The following is a 26,102-nucleotide window of genomic DNA, read 5'->3' as shown; positions in this document are numbered from 1 at the left end:
TAATACTGTGACACATGAAGACACGAAGAAGTCATTAGGAAGCATTGGTAATGCGAATATTTGGTCGTTCTTTGAGTACAAAGAACTCACTACCAATATGAGACAAGCAAACGACGAAGATTATGCAAGTATTCTGAAAGATATCAGAATTGGACTACTCACAGAAGTTAGCAAAAAAGCATTACAGAGTCGGTTGCTACATAATTTATTTCCAAATGAAGAAATAGTTGCAGAGAAAATATACCAGAACATTGCAGAAAAAAATACTGTAATCTGCTTAATGCCAACACTACGTGAGTGCTCAATATTCAATGAGGAACTTTTGAAATTGGAAAAGGAAGAGATTAAGAAAATGGAAGCAGAGGACAAAATTCAGCATGAAAGAATTACTTTTACATTAACAGGCAAACTGAAAAATAAATTGGATTCACTAGAGAAGAACATTACCAAAACAGCTGGATTAGAAAAAAATCTATATGTTTGCATGAATTGTCGAGTGATTTTAAGGAGAAATTTGGATGTAGAAAAAGGTTTAGTGAATGGAGCTATGGGAAGAGTTGTGGGTTTTATTAATTATCAGAAAAAAGAAGGAATTGAATGTTTAAAAATAAAATTTGATCAGATAGAAGAAGTTAAAGACATTTGTCGTTGTTCAGTTCGTTTCATGCTTGTGAAAGACTTATATGTGCGTAGAAAGCAGTTTCCATTTTCTCTAGCATATGCTGTAACTATTCACAAGTCTCAAGGATTGACTGTAGATAGTGCTTTTGTAAACATTGGTTCTACTGTGTTCAAAGAAGGTATGGCATATGTTGCTCTGTCACGAGTAAAAACATTATCTGGTTTATTTATGATAGACTTTGATGACTCAAAAGTTAGTGCTGATACAAACTGTGTAAAGGAGTATAATAGATTAAGAAGAACCTATGCTCCTCACTTAGGACAGTATCCTGTGATTGAAAAACATGTTGTTTATCGGAAAAGGAGATTTGAAAATATCTGTAATGTGGATGAACAGAACAAAAAAAAAAGGACAGTGATGTGATAGCAAGGAAAAAGAAAAAGGACAGTGTTGAAGAGGTTGTTGGTTGCCATTTTGAAAAGAGCTCTGGTGTCAACTGCTATGCAAATGTAGTGCTGAATGTTGTATTTTATCTTGAAAAGTTGCTAGAACAGATAATAGTAAATCATGGAAAAGATTGTGTTCTCTGCTGAGTCTCCTTTATGAGAAGCTGAGTACTGATAAAACTGAAATAGAAAGTGCTACTGATGTTAGAAATCTTTTAGATGTATGTTGTGGTTCTACACAGTTTAAAGAAAATGTCCAGCAAGATGCACAGGAATTCTTAATATATATTTTGAGTGTACTTGAAGATGAAGGAGTAGAAGTAGAAAACTTATTTGGTGTCTCTTACAAATGGGAACATTGCTGTGAAAACTGTATGAACACATGTAGTAGTAATGTTGATTCAGAAAGGTTCATATTTTTACCATTACCAGAGAGTAAATCAGTGACTTTTAGTAAATTAGTTAAAGATGCCAATCACAACATGGAATGTTCTGAATGCAAATCTGACATGTTTTCCACGTTATTTTTACAGAAATATGGTCAGTATGTAATTTTAATGATGCAACGTTGTAGAGCTGATGGTTCAAAATTGGAAACTTTAATAAAGAAGTTTACAGGACAACGATTATCAATTTCTGGAAAAACTTTTGTTACAGTTGCAATAATTTTTCATGAAGGACCTACTGTAACTTCTGGACATTACACAGTTTATCTTAAATGTGAAAAATGCTGGACACTGTGTAATGATTCCCAATTGATTTTCAAGCAACGTTTGCCTTATGATTTACCCAATTCTTATTTAATTTTTCTGAAACCTAAATTTTGAAAACTAAAAACTGCATCTGAACAAAGCGTTTTTTGTAATTTTAAAGGATTATAATTGAAGATATCACTTAAAAAGGATTTTGAAATTACTATTTGGCCTAAAGGAAAAGTAATAAAAACAATTGTGGACTCCTTTGACAGAAATTATTTTGGCATGTGTGCTTTTGCGACAAGGTTTAAAGACGGTTTGTCTAGAAAATTTTTATTCATCTAGAAAAGTACTTGTAATATATATGTAATATTTCTAACAAGGTATATTTTAGTGAGGAAAGTTTTAGGGCTTTTTTTAAACAATCTTTCAGATTGTTTTTTTTTTGCTCGCTGTTAAATGATGAATACAATTGTTTTCACTATTTTAAGTGAAAAATAAAAAATTCTGAAAACAGCAAAAAAAGGGCAAAACATTGTTTTGTAAAATATGTAAAAACATGTAATGCTTTTTGTAATGTATGATTGAATATTAATACTTTTTTTCTTTTTTTGCAGAACTGGAAAGAAAAAAAAGAAAAAATTCTGTTCCCTTGCAAAATACTTTTAAAAAAAATGTTTCTAAAATTTTTTTTTTTTTTTTTAAAAATAAGTGAAAAATATTAGTATTTCTCAATCCTCCCTTTTCATGCTTCCATTTCTTCACCTCTTTTTGTACATTAAATTAAAAAAAAAAAAAAAAAAAAAAAAATTAAAAAAAACCTTGGGTGCGCGCACCCCCCAAAAAAAAACAAAAACCCCTCCAAAAAATGTTTTGGGGTTTAGTTTTTAAGTGGCTCTTAAAAGAGCCCTTGAGTTAATGGAGGGAAACAGGAAGAGAAAAACGAAAAAAAAGAAAAAACATCTATGGCCTACTGCACTCATGCGCATCAAATTTTCTCTGAATGAGATCAAGACTGGTCTCACACACAGAAATAAGTTTACCGCAATCAGTGCAGCGTGTGGACAACCTTGCAAAACAAGGTGGTCCAAAATGAGGTGTGGAAGAAGGCAAAGGCACCACTGCAGAAGAAGTGCTCGGCTGAGCTGCCGAAGATGTGCTCGGCTGAGCTGCTGCAGATGTCGTCGGTTGAGCAGGTGGAGGGTTTGCTCCAGAAGCTCGACGAAAAGTCACTGGATGCATTTTGTCAACATGCCTCAACATAGTGTGAATGCTAAAAGAATACTTCTTGTTAGGATTCCCACGTGACAAGACTTTTTGACAAAGTACACATGTAACTTTAGGTGCATTTACCTTTTTTTGTCCCTCTGGAAAAGTGAAAAACTGCCATATAAAGCTGTCTTTCTGCTTCCTGCTCCTCTGCCTCTCAAGAGTGTCCTGGTCACTGTCTGAAGATGGTTGCTGTTCAGCCATTGTATCTCAACAACAGAATAGCTCCTTCTCCAAAGGAATCAGAACTAATAATGAGGGGAGTAGGTGTGGTTTGGGAAGAATCTGGAACTGAAAGTACTTCAAACCAATCAAAAGTGATGATTCTTGATCACATGACTTGCCATGAGGGGATTGGGTGTGGTGTTGAAACAATCAGAAACTGAAAGTAATGATAACCAATAAGAAGTGTTGTTTTATTATGCATATAACCCGAGGTGCGCGCACTGCGCAAGCTCCGAGCGCGCACCTCGTGATTACGCATGCGCGAACGCATAGGAGCGCATGTGCATATGCCATATGCGCGTACGTAGCACGCATACGTTGAACACGCGTATACGCGAACGTTATTGCGTGTAATTTAAGCGTATGCGGAAGTAAACCGCGTGGAGCGCGTAGGACGCACGCAGGCATGCGTACGTACGTACGCATACGTACTGGGTGCGCGCTCCCAGGGCGCACTATGACGTATATATGCGTACGTAAATAACGTACGACGGTATTCATAAAAAACTTACGAAATTGTACTAGGAGCGCGCTCAAAGCGCGCACCCCAAGAATTTATATTAAAAAAAAAAGTGGAGAAAAATTAATTGCAAAAATTAAAAAAACTGTTCAACTTTATCCTAATTGAAATTTTTAAAAAAAAGCAAAAACAAATAAAAGGATACAGATAATATATAAATGAATACATAGGAATTTTATTTTTAATATAAAACATTTTTTTTTAATTAAATAATTCAAAAATTTGCATTTAAAAAACCGTACAAATTCACTGAGAAAAACAAAGGTTTCACACACGTTATAGTTAGGAATTAGCATTTAAAAAACCTTGCAAATTCACTGAAAAAACCATAGGTTTCACACATGTTATAGTTAGCTGGACATTTCTCTCATACAAAACCAATGAAATTCCCCCGTTATAGTTAGTTCAGCTAACTATAACTCGCGCCCCCGCAATGCACTGCTGATGACGTCACATATTACATCACTCATGACATGGTCAGTGACATCACTCATGACATCACTCATGACATCTCAAATGACATCACTCATGACATCACTGATGACATCAACCTTGTGATAGAGTGGCAGACATCCTCTCACCCTATACACACATTCAAAAATAGAGACTAAAATTTTCAAAACAATCGACATACCAATACCAGTTACAACAACCTCTTCAGTAATTGTAAGATCCACATACACATCCACTCATTCACCAACAGTCCTGTACAGTCACTCATACATGTACTCACTCATCATATGTACTCATACACCTATACATCCTGTTACACAACGCCACTCATCCATAGAGTTACTGACACACATAGTCACTCATGCTAATAAAGAATCAAACATACATTTACTTGCATATACAGTTATACACACACCACCACACTTACTTCTACGGGAACTTACACATACTTAGTCTTTTAAACAATCACTTATAGAGAAACACATACGTATTCATACAGGAACTCTTTCAATCTCTCACTCTCACATATACTCACTTATAGACACCAATAGTCACATATACTAGTTTAAAACATATGTAGTTACTCATAGAGACACTATTGAGACAGTCATTCACTCACTAACACACCCATACACACACTCATCCACCCATACAGTCCTGCAGACATGCTGTCTTCAACACATACAAACAGTGAGTCACTCATTCATGCACCTATGCACTACGTAATACCCCCCACCGAACCATACACACACTCACACTGATACTAAAAAAAAAACTAATAACCTATATAGACACCCATGTAGCTACTCACCAACCCATGCAGCCACTTATACACAAAGTGAGAGACTGATACAGATATTTACATATTTAAACATTACTCACTAAGCAATGTATTCACTATGATACACTTAATCAGTCAGTTATACAATCAATTTTTCAAAAACAAATCATCCATTTAGACACTTATATACCATTTATTCTTCCATCGACCTTGAGATATACATATATAAAACATATTTAATTTTCAGAAAAACAGACATTCACTGGATGATCTCATCAGTGATGTCATCAGTGATGTCATTTGAGATGTCATCAGTGATGTCATGAGTGATGTCACTGACCATGTCATGAGTGATGTAATATGTGACGTCATCAGCAGTGCATTGCGGGGGCGCGAGTTATAGTTAGCTGAACTAACTATAACGGGGGAATTTCATTGGTTTTGTATGAGAGAAATGTCCAGCTAACTATAACATGTGTGAAACCTATGGTTTTTTCAGTGAATTTGCAAGGTTTTTTAAATGCTAATTCCTAACTATAACGTGTGTGAAACCTTTGGTTTTTTCAGTGAATATATATATATACACAATGTGTGGTAAAGGCATAAGTTGTAAAAGCATATGCGATCCCAAAAAAATGTCAGCAATACCGGCCATAACCCCTTTCAACATGTGAAGGTCACTGCAGTGAAAAGTTTTCTGTTGGACATTGTGAGTCCAGTGGCTCTAGGTGTACTTTGCTGCTACTGATTTGGCGGAGCAGAAGAAAAAGCCGAAGTTGTTACAACCAGCAAGTGAGATTCAAAATGTGGACAGGGCTGACATTTACCTATGCAACTGCAATAGACGCCTTGAATGCTCACTTCACCCCACTAGCCAGGCCTGATTCTGAGCGCTTCCTGCTGAGCCAAGCAACATTGTGGGAGGATGAGTCTCTGGATGACTTTCACACACTATTTAAAGAGTTTACCAGCACGGGCATCACGGGGGATGAGACAGAGGAAATGATAGACAAGTTTATCCATGTGTGTGCTTCTATCCAAACTGAGGTGGCAGGTTCTGCATGAGCTGGAACCACGCTGTCGGCCATTCTGAACCTAGGTCTCTCGCTTGGCTGACCACCTATGAGGCATCACTCTTGGGAGCACTGATGAGCAAACCAATCTAATTCTATATGACAGAACTCAGCCAAGTACCAAGTGCAAGCACATAGGCAGCCCATACCAACCCTAATCGACACTGGCGCTGCTGTCAATGTAATGTCCACATCATATCCTGATTAGTTCAAGTCATCCTTACTCTACAGCCCATCACATAAAGATCTAAGCACATGGACAGACCTCACCACTGCCACTTTGTGTTGTCTTTACAGCTGACCTAATCCATGAAAACCATCTCACAAGTGTCAAAATCTGTCACCAATCATGGTTCAGGCAACCTGCTCAACTGCTGGACTCCACACCCGGTTGCAAGCAAAATGGGTCAGCCCGATGGAGTCCCTGTTCGGGCACCAACTGAAGGAAGAGACCCGAATCGGGCCACCCGGGTCACTCGCGACCACTTCTCAGCCTTCCAAGAAATGAAGAGTTGGTGAAGCAGTAGAGAATACAAACCAAGTTATTTATTAGTAATTGCACTGCAGCGGAGTCCAGTCAGACTAGCCTCCTTAGATGCTACAGAGGGGACTGACTTCCCCCAACATAACACAAGGTATTCTACAATTCCAAACCGCTAAGAACACGCACAGACTGGAAAATTCTAGTCCAGGCACTAACAAACAAAGGAGGCACAGAAGGATGAGCTGCAGTTCTGGGACTGGGTACATGTTATCTTCAATGCAAGGCCATTCCACCCCTGCTCGCCATTAAAGTGAAGATGGGAACGGGCCTATCTGACAGCTAAGGTATGCAACCATAGAGAGTACATTCATTAGTGCAGTTGAAATTGGCCTTGGAAAAACATGAGCAAAGATGCATAAAGACAGTTTTCTGCTGAGGCATGCAAAATGAGGCAGGAGCTGAGCTTCAATCATAGAGCAGAATCATGGCTACTAATAAAATGGCGCCATGAATGCTAACTTAACACAGTATGAAGCACGAGCGAGGGGGCAATAACATTTTCAATTCCAACACCCACAAAACTGAAGATGAAAAGTGCAGTGCCTGTTTTCAGAACTGGATGTGGAACTGTAGTGCCTGCTTACAGGACTGGAGGTGCAACTGTCTTGTTTACATGACTGGACGTAAAACTGTAGTGCCTGCTTACACGACTAGAGGTGAAACTGTAGTGCCTGTTTCTAGAACTGGACATGGAACTGTAGTACCTGCTAACAGAACTGAAGTTGAAGGTGTAGTGCCTGTTTCCAGAACTGGATGTGGAACTGAAGTGTCTGTTTCCCAACCTGGCGGTGAAACTGTAGTACCTGTTTATAGGACTAGAGGTGAAACTCGTGCCTGCTTACAGGACTGGAGCTGAAACTGTAGTGCCTGTTTACAGAACTGGAGGTGAAACTGTAGTGCCTGCTCACAGAACTGGAGGCGTCACTCCCTGTGAAACCTTCGCTGCTGGGGAGGGAAAAGAAGCAGGAAACGACCCCGGCACTTTATGAAGTCTGGGAGACCCTGGAGAAAGACATGGCGTAGGGCTTTCTCATCATCCAGATGCAAGAGCACAAGTATGTGATCAGCAGTTCTGAAGCCATTTTCCGGAAGAAGCTTATCACTTTTGTTTGGGAAAGAGAGCTGGTCCCATGCTGTCTTTGTTTTTTGGTTCCCTGAGGGTGAGTTCTGAGTCCAAGATGAGTCCTAGTGAATTGCATCTGGTGAAAGTTGCATTTCAAAGCCATCTCGGTTCAAGTCATTGACCCAGGTTTGTACTGTCCCTTCTTTGTTGTTACTGGAAAATAACAGGAATGTTGTCTTGGTTGGGATGAGCTTCAGGTGGGCGCTGGACATTCCGGTCTGGTTGAGGTGCAGCCGTGTTTGAAGCGCTGGACATACCGGTCTGGTTGAGGTGCAGCCATGTTTGAGGCACTGGACATCCCTGTCTGGTTGAGGTGCAGCCGTGTTTGTGGCGCTGAACATCCCAGATTGGTTGAGGTGCAGCTGTGTTTGAGGCACTGGACATCCCAGTCTGGTTGAGGTGCAGCCGTGTTTGAAGCGCTGGATGTCTGAAGCAGGGTAGAGCTTCAGGTACAGTTGTGTATCATTGACTTATGGTGAATCTTGATGCTGTTCTCTGTGAATAGAGGCCCAAGGGGCCCCGTGAGGAGGCCTCTGTCAGTTGAGCCCCAAGGGGCCCAATGAAAAGTCCTCTGAGAGTAGAGCCCCAGGGGGCCCTGTGAGAAGGCCTCTGTGAGTAGAGCCCCAAGGGGCCGCATGAGGAGGCCTCTGTGAGCAGAGCCCCAAGGGGCCCCAGAAGAAGTACTCTGTTAGCAGAGCCCCAAGGGGCCCCGTGAGGAGTCCTCTGTGAGCAGTGCCCCAAGGGCACCATCAGGAGGCCTCTGTGAAAAGAGCCCCAAGAGGCCCCATGAGGAGGCCATATGGAATCCCGGTGCACTCCACTAGTGACAACGATCTTTTCTGACTTAATCTGAGCCCCTCATGTTTTCGTAACTATGGTCCCATCTCTCTGCTTCCACTACCAGCTAAACACGTCACTGCCCAACTCACAGAACACCTTGAGGTCCACACCCTTCTGGTGCCACTCATTCTGACGCCAGACCTTCACACCATCCTGGAACGGCTCTAATGACCATCACTGAAGAGCTCAGAGTCATTATGGATCAGGATATGTTGTTGTCCTGACAGTATTGGACACATCGGCAGCATTCCATACGGGTCCACCTGCCATTCTGATGCAGAGACTGCCCAATGCAACCATCGGATAAACTGCTTTAATTTATTTTCCTTCTTTCCTTGCCAATGGGACACAATCCATTTCACTTCCTGGTTTAACTTCGTCTCCTTCCAACATAAATCAGGGGGTCCCAAAGGGCTCCTCCTTCGGTCCTACTCTTTTTAATGTCTGTATGCTCCCCTTTGTGGCCCTTCTTCAGGCATTTTAGATTCAATCTCATACCCGATGACACCCAGCTCACAGTGGTGATCTCCGAAAACTGGACCCTACTCAACGCTCTTTCTGAACCGGCTCATCATCTGTGGGTAACTGGACGAGTACAGACTGCCTTAAACTAAGTACTGACAAGGCAGAGGTGTTGTTCTATAGGAAACAACCCTGTGTCTGGTCCACCTTGTTGTGGCCTAGTGGGTTCGGACAGCGTCCACAACCCTCTACCACCACCGAAAACCTTGGCATTTGTTTTGACCTTAAATTCTCCATTGAGGTCCATGGTCTTCTCTTTCTGAGACCTGATTCGCTGTACTTAGAACCCTCAGGAAAGCCCCCTGTACCCCTCAACTAGGAGAACTGTAGTCCAAGCCCTTGTTACATCAAGACAAAACTACAGATATGCCCTCTACCTAGCTATGGTTAGATATCTTCGGCTCTGACTTCAAGAGATTTAAAAACTCAGCCACACATCTCAACCTGACCCTTTCCGCTCAGCAGACCATGTCTGGACACTTCACGGCATATACTTGCTGACCATCCACAAAAGTTGTATGTTCAATGCCAGCTGCTTTGTCTTAACAGCACTGTCCAAAAAGGACACAGGTACATCTCAAAGGTTAATAAACCGTACCTTCCTTACGACCCCTGAAACCCACCTCATCCTAGGTACACTGCACTGCAGTCCTATGGTCAAGTGAGCCCATTCACCAGATGTTCTGTTGCTTGTTTTGCCACTACAGCTCTGAGTTCCCTTCCTTGGCTCGGCCTCACTGAATCATCTTTGTAGGAGAGTAGGATCTGCTTCACATGTTACCCCCACTTTTTGCTGGTGTTTCACTGTTTTTTACTTTAGTCTGGCTGGGACCCTGCTATTCAAGGCCCCAGCCTAGCTGCTTCCTCTCTAAAATGATTCCATGTACTTTAGGTACATTACAGATTGCATCTGAGATGCCCTTGTAAGCCCCTAGTATATGGTATACTGCGTACCCAGGGCATAGGTACCCCAGAGGCCTACCAGGGGCTGAAGCATGTATTATGCCACCCCTGGAAAGCCACACAAATTGACACCACAGGTCTGCTACTGCAGCCAGGGTAAGGTGGTGCCAGCACCTCTTACTGTGATATAGGCTACCTATATCACTATATATATGCACACATATAAACCTATAAGTCACTTCTATGGCAGGCCTTATCAATCCTGAAGGCATAGTGCTTGGTTCTTATGTGAGAGGGTGCCCCTGCATGAGCAGAGCCCCTCTGCAGCGTTCGGAGACCCTTCTCTGATGCTGTTTGTAGTGGAGCCTGACCAAATTCTCTTAAGTGCATTATAACCAAACGGTAAATGCTCACTTTGGACTGGCAGCACGGAAACATGTCAGGTTTGGTGTCAAACACATTGGAATCATACCCCCACATCAGTAACTGGTGTGGGAGTATGATCCCACCCTTCTAGAGGGAGAGACATGACAGACTGGTATACCTGGTAGAAACTTAATAGAGCCCTGGCATCACAAAATGGATGCTGCAGCCACAGACACGGGATCTGGCCTCCTGTTGCTGACCGAAACTCCGGCAGGGGAGGCCTGGACAATAGGTTTCCTGTCCTAGGGAGGTGTAACCACCTCCCAGACAGGCTTATGTGTTTTGGGACTGGGTAGGAGCACTCTCTGAGTGCTTTGAAGTCCTGCACTGGGGGCACATTTGGTGTCCCTGTGCATAGTCCAGCTCAGACCGGTTCATGGGCTTCCAGCCCTTGCTCTGGCGCGAAACTGGACAAAGGAAATGGGTGTAGCCACCTCTCTTTCCAAACCCTCCCATTAGTGGGTCCCCAGAGCTAGTCCAACCCCTTCCTTAGGTATGAGCAAGGAACCTCTGTAACCAGAACTTTAGATTACCCTGGATGAAACTCTGCAGCTGAATCCTGGACCTTTGACGCTCTTCTCAAGACCAGAGTACTGAAGAAATCTCCCTTGGGGTCAAGGAGTGACTCCCCTGCTTGGCAGGCACTAATGAAGCAATTTGCCGGTCTGCATCAACGAAGCTCCCGCCGGGCTCCGAAGAATTTGCAGCCCAGGAGGAGGATTTCCAGACATCTCAGAGGCCGACCCGAGTCCCCAGCAAAGTGGAGACCCGCAGCCCTCGTGAGTAGCGTGGAACCAGAACTCCTGGTCACCGTGCATTTCTGAAATTGCAATGACTTCTCGACGTTTCTTGAAGTCATACTTGGGCTGACTTATAGGCCCCACCTCGATCACTGAATTCACTGAAGACTGTTGGCCTGGTCATTCCGAGTGACCCGTGGGCCTCGATTTTGTGTTTCGCCTCAAGGTCCATTTGCGATCCCTGGTCAGTTGACTGGTGGGTCCCTGAGGGGGTAACTTTGTATTTCCTTGGGCTTCCCTGGTTTCTCCAGACGTGCCCTGACTCCCAGCAAGTGGTGAGACCCACAGACCTTGCTGGTCTGCACCAAAGCATCTTTCTCGTTTCTGCGTGGGTTGCTGTTGCCAAGGCTTGTTATGTCCAATCTAGGCACCAACACTGTGGCACTCGACATCCTTTGTGGTACAGCTCGAATCCAGCTCCTGGTTGTCCTCGATGCCTCCTGGTCCTCGTGGCTGAAGAGTCAAGCTTCACCTCCTTCACCTGAAATCACCCGACATCGGTGGGCATCCGCTCATCGCCTTCCTGGTCACTGGCTTGTGACCCAGACTCTGTCCCCTCTGCTTTCAGGTTCTTCTCATCTTCGATCCAGGCTTGGATCTCTTCGGACACTTCGCATCTTCACAGCAGCAACACTTCTTCGCCAGCTCCCATTGAAATCGACAACGTGACCGGACACCAAAAGACACCTTTTACCTGGCTTCCCTGATTGAGGTAACACGAGAACTCCGGTGCTCCCGTGGGTGCTAGCCCTAGAACTATCTAAGTCCAAAAGGGTTTGGTCCTGACTCATTTCTAATTGTCCCTAATCTTTAAAAATCTAACTGCGACTTTCCCCATAGAAGCTAACGGGAGCTCGTGGCTGTATTCACACACTGCATATGGCCTCCGTGGGTCCCCTGTATCACTACCTTGGGTGGTTCCTTGGGGTCCCAGTGATTCTACAGGCTTTAGGCCTTGTGTCTAGTTAAGTTGTGGTTCTTATACCACTATTTTAGTATATGGATTGGCTTGCCCCTAGGGCCCGACGTGTATCTGTGCTATTTTACTGTGATTATTGAAGTGTAACTTATGTATTTTGATCTAGTCTCATAAAGAGACTAGGAGGGTGTGTTTAGTAATAAATACATATATTTTATATATATACCTGGTGTGGATATCTTTCATTTAGTGACTCAAGGGATTATAGACTGGTAAAACAAGCTGCTTTACATTGCTTCAAGACTTAGCCTGAAGGCTGCTCTCCACAGCTACCTCTAGGACAGCTTTCAATAAAGGTTGTCTTTAACCTATAACCAATAAGGGGTTGTTTGGACTGATACAAGGTGCCTACTATAACTAGTGGACAGCATATATCAGGCCAACTTCTCACATTAGTGGCAGCGGTGGGATTCCAGCTTGCTATTGTTTTACCAGATAACCTCAATTGAGTAACTAACTGAAAACCACTAAAGGTACCCTAGGTACATATAATACAAGCTTTAGAATACACTAAGTTCTACTGAACTTAGAGTTGTGTGTTAAGGGATAGCACACCCTTTCTACAACTCAAGAGAGTTTAGTAGGCCACACTAGAGTAGGTAGTGCAATACACCACACCACACTATTAATGTCTTCAAGGCCAGGAACCAGTAGGTATTTGCCAGAAGCCAATAGGCTCCAAGATTCCCAGTATGATAGACTCCCATTCATGGAACTGAGAGCATTATGTACAACTAGGAAACTGAAGACAGGCATAAGTCCAACCACCCAGCATCTCATAGAGGTACTCAGGCTGGATGACCTTAGCAGATCTTTAGGATCTGAAGGGGTAGGCAGAGTTGGTGGGACAGCACCTGAGGAAAGGCCTAGGGGTGTAATTCCCCATGACCTGACATCTGAGGCTGGCCAGGCAGATAACAATAATGGGCCCCTCTTTGTCCCTCCTGGGAGAGTTGGTGGTGGGTCAAGAGGGTCAAGATCTTCCTCAAGGGAGTCTAAACACTCTAACTCATCAGTAGGGACCTCAATCTCCTCTCATAGGAGGGAAACCTCTCAGGAGAGAAGGGAGAGATTGCTTAAGTATGAGGAAGCTCAGCTTGAAATCATAAGAAAGCAGGTAGCCCTAGATAAGGAGGCCCTAGAGCTCTACACAAGTAGGAAAAAGTTGGGACTAGAGTCCCATGGTGGCAGCAACATCCCTAGAGATAGGGAGAGGTCTCATGACCATAGAAACCTGAATAAGATTGTCCCTCCCTACCAGATTGGGGATGACATCCATAAATGGATAACTGCACTGGAAAGGGCCTGTAAAGTACAAAGGGTCCCCCAGGAGCAGTGGGCAGCAATCTTATGGCTCTCCTTTGCAGACAAAGGTAGAGATAAACTCCTCACTGTTAGAGAAGAGGAGTCAGATGATTACAACAGTCTGAAGAGTGCCTCAATTGATGGGTTTGGCCTAACCACTGAACAATACAGGTTAAAGTTCAGGGATACCCAAAAAGCACAGACTCAGCACTGGGTAGACTTTCTAGATTGGGCTACTAAGGCTCTGGAAGGTTGGTTACTTGGCAGTAAAGTGCATGACTATCAAGGATTGTACAATTTGATTATGAATCAGCTGTTGCACCAGTACCTGGTAGACTCAGATCTGACCTCTCCCCAAGAATTGGGAAAGAAGGCAGACAAGTGAGTCAGAACCAGGATGAGGCAGAAGGTACAGAACCAAGGTGGTGAACCCAAGAAGCAAGATCCTAAAAACTCTGATAAGGGTGGGGAGAAGGGTAAAGACCAGAAGTCTTCACAAGGCCCCCAAAGATCTTCTTCAGGTGGGGATTCACAGTCTAACAAAGGAAAAGGCCAAAAGAAACCTTGGTGCAAAATCTGTAAACAGAAAACTCACTGGACCAGTGACTGCACCAACTCCAAAGAATCTACTCCAGCCATTATTGCCCCTAAGTCAACTGTTCCCCCTAGTACAGCTATAATAGGTGGTGACAATGTCCAGAATAAGGATGTAGTAGGGTTGACCCTGGGTTGTGGGATGGACTCTGGCCTAGTGTGGAAATATGGATTTTTCTGGTCAGTTATGTCCCCTATCTTGGACCCCAACAGTTCTATGTGCATGTCACAAGTACCTGTGTGTTCCCTCCAGTTCCAGTTATAAAGACGCAAACACATGTGCGTCCACCGTCAACATGTCCTCTGTCAGATCCGCCATGAATAGGCCGGATATTCCATTCCTAAGTATGAAAAGCCACCGGCTTTATATGGTTCACTTATGCCATTTTACAGTCCAGGCAAGTAGGCCCTGATTCTGTCATCAAACTCTTCTTGCCTTCTGCCTCTGAACGCTCCAGTCTGAGCCTGCATCTGTGACCATGAACTTTGTCTCATTCTCTGCGCGGCTCACGAAGCCTGACATCAGCCTATTCTCTGCCAAGAACTGTATTTCACCTTCGAATTATCTGCTTCCCCCTCAGCCGATGCATTCCTGCCTAGTAGCTTAAGTAAACATTCTTCCAGTTACCGAGCCAAAGGCCGGCTTCTCTGTCCTCATGCAAGTAATTCATAGCCTTGTTACCATGGAATATTCCTACCCCCTCGCATTTAGTGTAGACACTTAGACGCTTGTACATGCACGCACAGTCAGTATAGAATAGATTCTGTCCGAGAGTCCTTCTTTTATGGATAACAATAGTTCTTTAAACATAGGATGTTAGATATGATTTGGGATTAGGTTGACTTGACCCCCCAGACTTCTTGTCTCCACATGTAGAGCTAAATGTCAAGTCCCCTTCACCCCCTAGTTACACGTCAATTACACGTCAGACTGCTGCGCGCGCATCCATGCCAAGTATTATCTTATAGATCCACCTATACATGACATCACAACCAATTATGTTCTTTTTTTCGCCTTATTACACCCATTTCTGGTTACGCAGAACAACTCGTCATTTTCCTTATCAATTGTTACGCCTACTGCATTTACTTCATTGTCATGTATGTACTATAAAAGTCATTTCTTGTCAATAAAGTGTGTGCTTCACTTCCTGAACCTTCGTGGTGACGGAACATTGGGAGCAACCGATTATAATCGAATTAATGGAATAAAGCCCATTCCGAACCTCTAATACCACGGATTCTGCCTCTCATTTTATTGAGCTATTTTACTATGTTCCTGTATCAAATTCAGTCCCGGTAAAGGAGAAATATTTACCACATGATGGCGCCCGAATAGGGACACTTTCTCATCTCACGCGCCGGCGGTGCGTTGCAGGCCCGGTCTCCTGCCACAGCTGGACGGACAATAACGCGTACCAGCAGGATTTCCTGTATCTCCCTCCGGTCAAGCGGGGGCGACTGAGACTGCGATCAACACCCAGACGAGGCGGTGAGAAGTGCGAAGTATCCCGACCAGAGCCTAGCTGAGAGAGCAAGATCCGAGGTATACAGAGACCCACCAGTCCGAAGTCAAGCCCAGTGTCCGACGAGTCGAGTCGAGTCGAGTCCAGTCCGGTTCAAGTTCAAGTTACTGAGGCCTTCCGTTTCCGAAGCTACCCGGTGAGTACCATTGCTGGGGAGGCATTTCTGACGTGCACATAGGTTGTGCCGGTCAAGACGGGTTTGGGTACACAAATCCGGTCTGCACTGTTTTAGCAGTGTATCTGTACTGTTTAGCAGTATATCAAGTATTCCGAAGTATTCCGAAGTGTCTAGTTATTGTCTAGTTATTGTCGAGAATTAAGCTTGGTGATTAGTTATGCAGACGATCATCATTGTTGTTTCAGTTAAAGGTTTAATGTTTAATGTTTAAAGTGTTTAAGTATGTTCTGTATATCGTGGTATGAATGACTGTTCATTGTCGTGTTTATTGTATTAAGTCTGTTCAAATTCAAGTATCAGGTCAAAATCAAGTATAAGGTCAGTTCTCAATATGCCGCTCTTTTCGAAATTAAGACAGATCACTACCAGAAAAGGGGTTCTCGAAGAAGCCGTCCCTATTCCTCCTAGGGACACTCCAGGGCACTCTATGTATCACAAACATGGCTTAGACGCTATATTATTTCTTGATTTATGGGTAGACTATACCAAGGGATTACCAGAAAGTCAGAGGTGGCCCACAGCGGGGACCTGGGATGCAGAGTGCATCATGAAAGTCGAGGAAGAGTTATGGAAAAGGAAAGTCAGACAGTCACAGAAAGACGCCGTTGAATTATGGCGTAAAGAATCACATAGACGAACAGAAAAAGCACGTAGACAGGAAGAGAAGAGTAAAGAGAATTCCAATAAAGTTCGAGAGAATCTATTAATTGAGGAAGGTATCCGAGTGAAATCAGAACAAGTAGACAGACAAAGAAATGCCCTTATGAATGGTATGTATTCCCTTCTGGCCGAAGGATTACCTAAGGCTACTCCAGAAACACCAAAAGACTTGCCAACCCCATTGTTCCCAATAAAGGTACATCCTAAGGGGCATCCTAGAACCGCAGAAGATGTTTTTCTTTCCTCATATTTAGATGACGCAGCTCCCGAGTATGCTAATTCCGCCCCACATAGACCGCATACCAGGGAGGTTCAACGCCAAGATCCAGTGCCCGTATCCCTACAGCAACAAATCGAGTTACAAGTTCCGGCAAGCACATCTGTTTCTGTATCCGCTCCTACAGCTACTTCTATGGCTGTGTCCACACCTGTAGTTGCTGTGTCACGTTCGACGAATCCTTTTACACCCGACGCCCCAGATGGGGCCGCGGGAGGAGCTACCAATATCTTTTCTACGCCACCCAGAATAAATAAACTTACTTTTCAAGAGTCAGCGCATTCACGTACACCCAAACTCCTTAGTGCCCGTGCGCTTAAGGAACTTCTTATAGATTGTAGATATGACCCGGTGCCTGGAAAGGAGGACGAAATGACCCTAGCATCATTGCGTATCAGACGAGCCGCAGTGTATTTAGCGAAGTTACCAGGAATGACTGCGCATCTAGATAATATATATCATTTTGTCCAAACAGGGCGAGATCCAGAATGTATTTACAGAGCTATGGAATACCAGAAAGTAGAGATACAGGGGGAACTGTTACGTTTCCTCATAAACTGTGTGATCAGAAATCAAGACCGACCGGGGGTAGACCCGGAAGCAATGAAAATTCTTACAAGATGGAGCCAGAATATATCAGAAGGGAGACATGATAAACAAAATTGTATAATAGCCATGTGCCGAAAGATCCGTAAAGAAATAGAACGCCTACACGAAGAGCGATTAGAGGTAGACGAGTTCGAACAAAACGAGGAAGAAGGGTCAGGACTGCCCACAGGACAGTCGGACACCATAGCCTATGTAGGTAGAGGAAGATCTTGTAATAGGAATCAGACTAGATATCATACTGACTCAATACATCCGATATGTCCAGATAATAACAGGAATTTTCAAATACCTATAACTAATATAAGGTCTAACGAGCATTCGTTCCAAACCGCCGACAAACTACTCCGAGAACGAAGGGGTTATCATTTCCTCGATTCTATGGATGAACAAGATTTAGCCAGGGCAGCTGTCCATTGGGTGGACAGTCCCGGAAAATATAGTGATGATACAGTAGTACGCACATTTTTGAATCTTACCCCAGATGAACAAAGGTTAGCTGGGATTTATATGATTCAACAACTCATTATACTATATCGGAGTCAGCATTCGGACCCTGGTCCCTTGCCTGACATACTGACTGAATTACTTATGAATAAATGGAGAGGTCCAGGTACTGAATTAATTAAAGAAATTCTAGAATCAAGAAAGCAGTATATTCTTTTTGTATGTTCAGAACATGTTCCATTGTCCGTCAAGGAAAGAACTACGTATCACATAGATAGACAGAATCCCTTACGAGAAGTGCACCCAATAAAGGGTGAGGACAATCAGTTTAAACGCGTATTTGTATATACGCCCATATCGAAAATAGAATTGTTACAAATGAAGAAAGTGGTACCCAGTCATGACAAAGACCCAGCGGGTTTTCACCGAGAAATTAAAGACATGTTACTCATGGGAGAGTATACCTACCCCGACATTATGACAATATTAAAGGTATTGATGCCTGCTGGCATTTATGAAAAACTCAAGGAAAAAGAGTGGGAGGTAGGAGACCAAAAGATAGAATGGTCAGTGTTAGAAGCTGAAGAAAAGGCCCGAACTGCAGGAGCAGGGCTTGGGGACAAAACTAAGGCATTACCAGGATTACTAGTACAGGTACTGCCGCGTTTATTAACTACGAAAAAGGAAGATTGGGGTACAATTTCAGCCTGTAAGCAGAAGCAAGATGAAGACACTAGTGATTACTATGCCCGATTTGAAAAATGTTTTGGTATAAATAGTGGCATAAAAGCAAGTAGCGAATCATACCCACATCTGTTTGTAACAAAATTAGTAGAAAATGCTCTGCCCCCAGTAAAGAATAGAGTATTAAAATTCGAGAGTACCTGGCAAGGTAACACTCCATCACAAATGTTACAAATGTTACAGTACCATCACAATAGAATTAGAGAGGAACAAGAACATGAACACAGACGCATGAAAGACACGAAAATGAAAATGTTAGTTTCCCAGACAGTTCCAGCTGAAGGGCATAAAAGGGGTATGACACATTCCGATTCAGCAGGACCTGTAAAAGGGACATGCAATTATTGTAAAAAGGCAGGCCATTACGTACACGATTGTCCAGTTTTAAAACATAATATCGCCATAGGTAAAACACAAGAAAGATCACGGCCACTCAGACAAGATCAGAATGAACAAGGAGCTATGCAGCATGCCCAGGCCATGCCAGCCGCACAACAGCCAATACAGTTTGTGCCAGCTGCACCCCCATTGCCTGTTGCTGCCACACAAACAACAACACGACAAATGTATCAGACCGCACAGTATGAATATCCCGAGTATCAGCGTTACGCATGAACAAGCCTAGAGAGGGAAGTTGACTTACCCCTTATTGAAATCCCAGTAGACCAAGAAGGACCTTATGTACATAGTGAATTATTAGGCCAAGATAGAAAATTTCTACTCGATACAGGGGCAAGTCGAACGACCATAAAACGTAGTGAAGTTCCAGGGGCACCCCTCTCAGGCTCACAGAATATTTCCCTTGGTTTTTCAGGAAAACCTATTGTTAATGAAGTGTCACAACCTCTGCCACTTACGATAGGACCTTTGACCCGAACTACAGATTTATTGCTTACTAAATCATGTCCAGAAAATCTATTAGGAATAAAAACGTTAAAAGCTCTAGGAGCTATAATATGTTGTTCTCCGGAAGGAGTAAGATTGTTTTTACGTGATTTTAAAGGTCACTATGTGTCTAGAGACATGGATCCCCGATTACAGATTTTACCTACACGTCTATGGGCACAAGGCCCTACTGATGTTGGATGCATGAATATTACACCATATCGAGTCACATTAAAGGCAGGAGTGGTGCTACCACGAATGCGACAATACAAGTTACCACCAGATGCTGTAGTGGCTTTACTACAAATCATTGACGAGCTCATTGCCCAAGGAGTAGTTGTGGAAACAGACTCCAATATATGTAATTCACCGATAATACCGATTCTTAAACGAACAGATCCGAAGGCCCCGCCAGTATATCGATTGGTTATTGATCTGCGCGAGTTAAACAAATGCATTGTGCCACAATTCCCTGTGGTCCCAGATATCTCGTCATTACTGACAGCTATTGATTCCGAAGCGACATTCTTCACTGTAATCGATCTCAAGAATGCCTTTTTCAGCGTCCCAATAGATCCGGAAAGCCAATATTTGTTCGGATTTAGTTTAAATGGACGTAGCTTTAAATTCTCACGCGCACCTCAAGGATTTACAGAAAGCCCCAGCATCTATAGCCAAGCACTGAAACGAGAACTTGACAGTATCCACATGCCAGTTAACACTGCTCTGCTTCAATACGTCGATGATCTGCTGATCACCGCCCGAAGCGAACCTGAATGTGAAAAAGCATCACTGACAGTTTTACAATTTCTAGCCGAAAAAGGGCACAAGGTGTCCCCTTCTAAGCTGCAATTCTGTGTCCAGCGAGTTATTTATCTTGGACACTCGCTGTCCAAGGAGGGAAGGCAGCTTACACCAGACCGCATTCAGTTAATAGCTAACATGCCAATACCCAAGACACAAAAGGAGGTGCGGGCTTTCATAGGCCTCACTTCATACTGTAGACAGTGGATCCCGCAATATGCATTTCTAGCAAAACCACTCATTCAGTTGACAACCCAGGAGGCAGCCACATCGACTGTTCTCCCTTGGACTCAAGAACATACACAAGCTTTTGAAAGCCTAAAGAAAACTTTATGTCAAGCACCTGTTTTAGCAACACCATGTTACAGAAAACAGTTTACACTCTTTGTTACAGAACGCGAAGGTACTGCTTTGTCAGTACTCACACAGGATCAAGCAGGAGCACACAAACCATGTGCTTATTTTTCTAGTACATTAGATCCCGTAGCTCAGGCTTTGCCTGCATGTCTGAAATCAGTGGCAGCGACAGCTTTAGCAATCAGACAAAGCGATGCCATAGTGTTAGGACATCCATTGACAGTTCAAGTACCACACGCAGTAGAGGTTCTTGTAAATAGAACACAAACACAACACTTGACCATAGCACGACTTACAGGGTATGAACTTACATTGTTTCAGCCACATATAGAAATAAGACGCTGTAACACATTGAATCCTGCCACACTTTTGCCAGTAACCGGAACAGACCCACTAGCCCATGACTGTATTGAAGTTATTACTGTAACGACAAAACCCAGACAAGACTTGACCGATGTTCCATTGTCAGATCCAGACTTGACATTTTATGTAGATGGTTCATGTATGAGAACAAGTACAGGAGAATTAGTGGCCGCTTATGCAGTCACAACAGATACTGAAGTCATTGAAACTAATCGTATAAATACTTTGTCAGCTCAAGCCGCAGAGCTCATCGCTCTGACACAAGCCTGTATTCAAGCCACGAATAAAAAAGTCAACATATACACTGATTCACGTTATGCATTCGGAGTTGTACATGACTTCGGCGTGCTGTGGCGAGAGAGAGGTTATTTAACTTCCCACGGTGCCCACATTCAGCACGGACCCCTCATTCATGCCTTATTAGATGCAATACATCTACCTACTGCAATATCAATTATGAAATGTAAAGCTCATACGAAAGTTACTGATATCATTTCCCAAGGCAATGATCTAGCCGACAGAACGGCTAAACAGACTGCTCAAACTCAAACTCCCGACATGACAAAGACAATAGTCCCGATGCCGACACATTGTATGACAGTTAAAGATCCTACTCTTGACGTAATTGACATACAGACACATGCTACACCAGACGAAATAAAGAAATGGACTGAATTAGGAGGGATCCAAACGGACCAAGGATGGATGATGAAGGAAAAGTCTGTATGGTTCCTTCCTGATTCAATGGTCCAAGTTATAATTAACACTATACATAGTCCGGCACATCTAGGAGAAAAAGCTATGCTAGACAGCATTCAACACATTTGGTTTAATAAACATTTACGAGCAGCAGCCAAACAAAAGGTCCGTACCTGTATGATCTGTTGCCAGTTCAACCCAGGAAAAAGTGTTCCCGTAGAACAGGGTGGATTTCATCCTCCTGATCACCCTTTTGAAGTCCTACAGATGGATTATATCCAGATGGAACGATGTCGAGGATTCAAATATGTTCTCGTAGTTGTCTGCGCTCTGTCCCGTTGGACAGAGGCGTACCCGGTTTCAGATTACACTGCCCCGACTACTGCCAAACAGTTGGTTCGAGAATTCTTCCCACGATACGGTTTACCACGTGTTGTTCACTCAGATAACGGCCAGCCGTTCTCATCCGAATTAATGAAACACGTTTCACTTCTGTTAGGTTATCAGTGGAAATTCCACTGTGTCCGACACCCCGAAGCAGCAGGTCTCGTAGAAAGACATAACCAGATACTGAAAATCAGAATGTCCAAAATATGCAGAGAAAAAGGTATCGACTGGGTAGTAGCGTTACCCGTTGCACTCTTTTACATGAGAATGGTAGCACATTCACGAACAGGGCTATCCCCGTATGAGGTGATCTTCGGTAGACCACCAAATATGTGGGGGACGCCTATACCACGCAAAATAACTGATATTGACTGTAATATGCTGACAGATTACTTGGCTTCCTTGATGTCTGCACTACAATCTTGTCGTTCACAGGTAGCTGCAGCCTTTCCTGACAACACTGAGGTGAAACCCCATGACGTAGTTCCGGGGGATCTCGTCTTTGTGAGGAATTTCGACCGAAAGACTCAGCTGGAGCCCAGGTGGAAGACACCCAAGTTGGTTCTGCTGACCACAAGAACAGCCGTGAAGATCGAGGGCCGCAAGGGCTGGATTCATTCAAGCCATATCAAAAAATTTCATGGACAATCCTCGGATATAGACATTGTGCCCTGCACTCCCTCACAGACTGATTCAAAACTTCCTTTGGTGGAAAAAACTGAAAGCGAACTTTACAAAGTTAAGTTAAGGCCTAGGACGTCAGACGGTTTGATTGTTTAAGTCCTCTCCTAGGTGAAGCGGTTGAATCTGTCTCTGACATGTATCCTCTAGACCTGAATCATGAACAGTCGCGAAAAATGATGAAACGACAGGCGTATTGTAAATCACTGCGTAGCCATTGTATAGGGACATTATTAATTTTGTTTTCCTTAAGTCTTTTAATAATTATTACCAGTATGTTGTTGCACATATATTACCCTATTGCCAGAAATGTTCACAATGTTATTGCAGAACATTCTTTTAGTGACTTACCCCCGCATGAATTGTCCTATAGACTTGCGCTGCGCAATAACACTTTCATTAGTATGTTACATCATTCCCATCAGACTAGTAATGCTACTAATTGTTGGGTGTGTGGCCGACTCCCTCCCTATCAGAATTATGAAGGAGTCCTGCCATTCTTTCCACACCCATTTACACACAATGGCTCCTGTGGAGCATGGTTCAGTTTAATCAATTCCATAGACTCAGACACAGCAGTTTACCAAGATCATTGGATATGGGGAAACTTGAACCTAGTTTTACTCAAAGTCTGCTACCCTGACAAGGAGGGTCGCCCCAAAAGAACAGGAACTGATCTAGAAAATGAAGTGTATGGATTAGGTAATTTTACACCTAATCTCATGATTCTAAATGTCGTATCCGAAGTTGAGCTAGTCTTACCCACCATGTCAGTATTCCCAGCAAAAGGTGAATTGTGTGTAAGAAAGGTTGGTTCCATACATATGGGCCATAGTCAATGCACTACTACAGTAGAATTCAGTGATCAAGGCAAATCTTCATTCAGAGCTTATCGCCACTCCTACTTTATATGTGGTCAGACTGCATATATGCGTCTACCTCTAGATTGGGATGGTACCTGCTACATAGCATTCCTTTTGCCACCTGTTTTCCTAGCTCCTCCTGATTATTATAGAAATATTCATTTAGTACACAATAGAGAGCGGAGAGATCTCCCAATTGTCGATTATACTGAGACGGCATGGGACAAGTATGTAGATTTCAATAAAGGCATCTTTCCCTATATAGGTACAGTTACCAATAGTAAGCTGATACGTAGATTAACTAGAACCCTTGAAGCAGTAGTGAATGAAACTGTTTCCGCCTTAGGCAATTTAACAGAAGAGCAGTCTGCTATGCGGATTGTTGTGCTTCAAAATCGTCTTGTCCTTGACGTCATCCTGGCTGATAGAGGCGGAGCTTGTAGGGTCATCGGATCAAGCTGCTGCGTATTCATACCAGAAAATTCGCCATCTGTATATAAAGCTATAACTCGCCTTCACAAGATTGTAAGCCAGATGCACCAGAACCCAGGCACTTGGACTTGGTCCAGTTGGTTTTGGAATGTGATATCAGCCTGGGGATGGAGAGTTCTATCCTTCCTAGGTATTGGCCTTCTCCTACTATTCAGTTGCTGTCTATGTCTACAATGTGGACCAGCGATCTGTGGTCTGTGTGCCACATCGTGTATTCCACCACCAAGATTTCATTCGTCACGGAAGAAGAAAGAAGAACAAATGATGCTATATGAACAGATCAATGGATTAATGAAGATTGATATCTCTTAACGGGCAAGTAGGGGACAAGGAGGGAATGTGGAAATATGGATTTTTCTGGTCAGTTATGTCCCCTATCTTGGACCCCAACAGTTCTATGTGCATGTCACAAGTACCTGTGTGTTCCCTCCAGTTCCAGTTATAAAGACGCAAACACATGTGCGTCCACCGTCAACATGTCCTCTGTCAGATCCGCCATGAATAGGCCGGATATTCCATTCCTAAGTATGAAAAGCCACCGGCTTTATATGGTTCACTTATGCCATTTTACAGTCCAGGCAAGTAGGCCCTGATTCTGTCATCAAACTCTTCTTGCCTTCTGCCTCTGAACGCTCCAGTCTGAGTCTGCATCTGTGACCATGAACTTTGTCTCATTCTCTGCGCGGCTCACGAAGCCTGACATCAGCCTATTCTCTGCCAAGAACTGTATTTCACCTTCGAATTATCTGCTTCCCCCTCAGCCGATGCATTCCTGCCTAGTAGCTTAAGTAAACATTCTTCCAGTTACCGAGCCAAAGGCCGGCTTCTCTGTCCTCATGCAAGTAATTCATAGCCTTGTTACCATGGAATATTCCTACCCCCTCGCATTTAGTGTAGACACTTAGACGCTTGTACATGCACGCACAGTCAGTATAGAATAGATTCTGTCCGAGAGTCCTTCTTTTATGGATAACAATAGTTCTTTAAACATAGGATGTTAGATATGATTTGGGATTAGGTTGACTTGACCCCCCAGACTTCTTGTCTCCACATGTAGAGCTAAATGTCAAGTCCCCTTCACCCCCTAGTTACACGTCAATTACACGTCAGACTGCTGCGCGCGCATCCATGCCAAGTATTATCTTATAGATCCACCTATACATGACATCACAACCAATTATGTTCTTTTTTTCGCCTTATTACACCCATTTCTGGTTACGCAGAACAACTCGTCATTTTCCTTATCAATTGTTACGCCTACTGCATTTACTTCATTGTCATGTATGTACTATAAAAGTCATTTCTTGTCAATAAAGTGTGTGCTTCACTTCCTGAACCTTCGTGGTGACGGAACATTGGGAGCAACCGATTATAATCGAATTAATGGAATAAAGCCCATTCCGAACCTCTAATACCACGGATTCTGCCTCTCATTTTATTGAGCTATTTTACTATGTTCCTGTATCAAATTCAGTCCCGGTAAAGGAGAAATATTTACCACACTAGTCAGAGTTCCAACTCAGGCTGTTCTTGTCTGTGATGGGGGCATGGATATGTCCCCCTTTGTGAGTCCCAGTAATCTGGGCAAATACAGACAACAGCCTTTAATAAATGGAGTAGAGGCTTGGGCATTCAGGGACACAGGAGCAAGTGTCACAATGGTGACAACAGATCTTGTGGATCCTGGACAGATTATACTTGGTGAAATGTACCAAGTGACCAATGCTAGCAATGTCAGAATGGACCATTCTCTGGCAGTTGCTAATTTCTCATAGGGAGCGGTAACTGACCTTAAGAAGGTTGTGGTGAGTGCAGACCTACCAGTACAGTGCTTGCTTGGCAATGATCTAGAGACTTCAGCCTGGGCTGAAGTGGAGCTCAGGACACATTCGGAAATGTTAGGGATCCCTGCTCATGTCTTTGCTGTGACTAGGTCACAGGCCAAAATGTCTAAAGCTGGACAGGCCCTGGATTCTGGAATAATGGACCAGGTGCCTCCCAATAGGAGGAGCA

Source organism: Triturus cristatus, chromosome 4_1 (assembly GCF_964204655.1).
Source record: "Triturus cristatus chromosome 4_1, aTriCri1.1, whole genome shotgun sequence".
NCBI classification, from domain to species: Eukaryota; Metazoa; Chordata; class Amphibia; order Caudata; family Salamandridae; genus Triturus; species Triturus cristatus.
Note: the sequence above shows the minus strand (reverse complement) of the source record.